Raw genomic sequence first — 2,126 nt, 5'->3', positions numbered from 1 at the left:
TCCCGCGGGGGATCTGTGAGCAATGAGGTGTCTGAGGACTGGGGAGTTCGTGGGAGGGGAGGGCTTGAAGCAGTAGCTCCAGTGTTTGCAGGCTGACTTCAGGCCCGCAAAGCCCACGGGTACGGACCCCAGCGAACCCGCCATCCTGCGAGGCCCTGTCTGCGGACCCTCCCACGGGGCGGACTTCCCCTCGTGGTTCTCAGTTTTCTGTGACCCCTCCTTGGAGTTCACCCTCGAACACACTGTCTTTTAACATTCGTTCTATTGATTCCATGGCATTGCCTAAAACCTCACCAGGGCGTCCCCCTGCCCTCGGCTCACGGCCCTACAGGCCCCACAGGAGGCCTCGTGTATGTTTCACAATGCCAGGAAGGCCGCGTCACGGTGCCCATGATAGTCATGGGGAAACTGAGGCACCGAGAGGGTGGTGTTGCCCAGACGGGGCAGAAAGAACCTGGTAGGTGCCCAGGTAGATGGGGCCTTGGGGCCCAGGCCTCTGCTCCATCCACCCCACTGGAGCCAGTCGCTCAGCCGGGACTGCGCGAAGGGGCCAGGACTCCAGAGCCGCCACTCACCGCCTCTTCCTTTCCCTGGAAACTGACACGTGGCAGGACCTGCCCGCCCACTGGCACCGGTGCCCGGAGGTCCACGCTCGGTGTGCCCTTCCTTCTAGGAACAAGCTGCCTGGAGGTTTCCCACACGGAGGCGGGCAGGGCGCCGCCTGTCACGGCCCATCCGGGGCAGGGCAGAGGACTCTGCACCTGTGGCACTGCCCAAGACCGAATGTGACTCTGCAGTGAGTCGTGTGCCAGCGCTGGGCAGTGGAGTCCAGCAGCCCTGTGTCGCTGGCCCTGGGCCCTGAGAGGAGAGACATGGGACCCGTCCCTCTCTTTTCTTTGAGCAGCGCTGGGCCCACAGGCAGGTGGCTCTCCCTCTCTGGGCCTCAGTTTCCCCTTGCATACAGCGGGGGTGATAACAGCACGCACTCCACACATCCTGGTGGGAGTGAGCGGTCCCGCGGGTAAAGTGGTCGGCGTATTCTTATTCTTGTACTAGTCACCTGTCACTGTGTAACAAGTTACCCCAAATTTAGCAGCTTAGAACATGTCTCCAGGGCAGCCCAGGGCTTGGTGGTTCGGGCGGCCTCATCCCACCTGTCTGACTGTAGTTTGTGTCCGGGACTGGGCGTGTTGAGAAACACATCAGATGTGTGTGCATGTGTCCAAAATCCCAGGAGGATGGAGGAGAAAGGACTGCGGTGTGGCCATCCCTCCGGGGGTTGGTTTCTCACTTTTTTGTTTCTTTCTCTCTCCAGTGAGTACATACTCCTTCTGGCAAAATAAATATGAACTAAAATAAATCAAATGGTTGATTAAAAAAGAGAAAGAAACCACAACATCTGTCCGCTATCCTGCGGAGGGTTGGGAGCCCGCCGGGATCTTCTCTGGTGCTCTGCCCGCCACACCCCTCTCTGCTCTGCTCTGGGTCAGGGAGGGCAGGCCCTGTCTTCCAGACTGGGTGCCTAGGAGAGTGGAAGTCTTCAAGCTGAGTCTCAAGGCGAGGCCGGCGTGGCCAGGGGAAGGCCTGCCTGCAGGGCTCCCCGCGGGTGGGGGCACAGAGGAGGGCTGTGTAGGCCTGCAGGGATGGGGACTGGTTATCAGTCAGGCAGGGGCCAGCAGACCCGCCTGGTGGGAGTCAGTCCCCGCCCCACCCAGCCGTGACCTCAGCAGGTCTCATACCGCCCGGATTTCCTCCTCTGGAATGGGGGTTGGCAGCGCCCACCGTGCTGGGTCAGCGAGAGGGTTAAGGGAGCTGGGTTGTGACAGCAGGCTGAGTGCGGCCGAAGCAGGGACGGTGCTTGAAGGCCATGCTCGAGGGTGACGTGACGAGTGAGAGGACAATGATGAAATCAGAGAAAGCCAGATCCCACGTGGCTGACCAGGGTTCGAGTCCCAGCCTGAGGGGTTTGAGGCGCTGGGCCGGCACCTGCACATGCCCAGGATCCTGACCCAGGGGCTGGAGGGGAAAGGGACCTGCTGTGACAGGCTGCTGGAGTGCTTGCCCTCGCGCTGGCTCTCCCGCTGATACGATGGGTAAGATGAAAGAGCCCTGCGGCCATTCTCCCA

The sequence above is a fragment of the Tupaia chinensis genome, unplaced genomic scaffold (assembly GCF_000334495.1).
Source record: "Tupaia chinensis unplaced genomic scaffold, TupChi_1.0 Scaffold000182_1, whole genome shotgun sequence".
Classification (NCBI taxonomy): domain Eukaryota; kingdom Metazoa; phylum Chordata; class Mammalia; order Scandentia; family Tupaiidae; genus Tupaia; species Tupaia belangeri.
The sequence above is the reverse complement of the archived record's forward strand: the minus strand, read 5'-3'. Positions refer to the sequence as shown.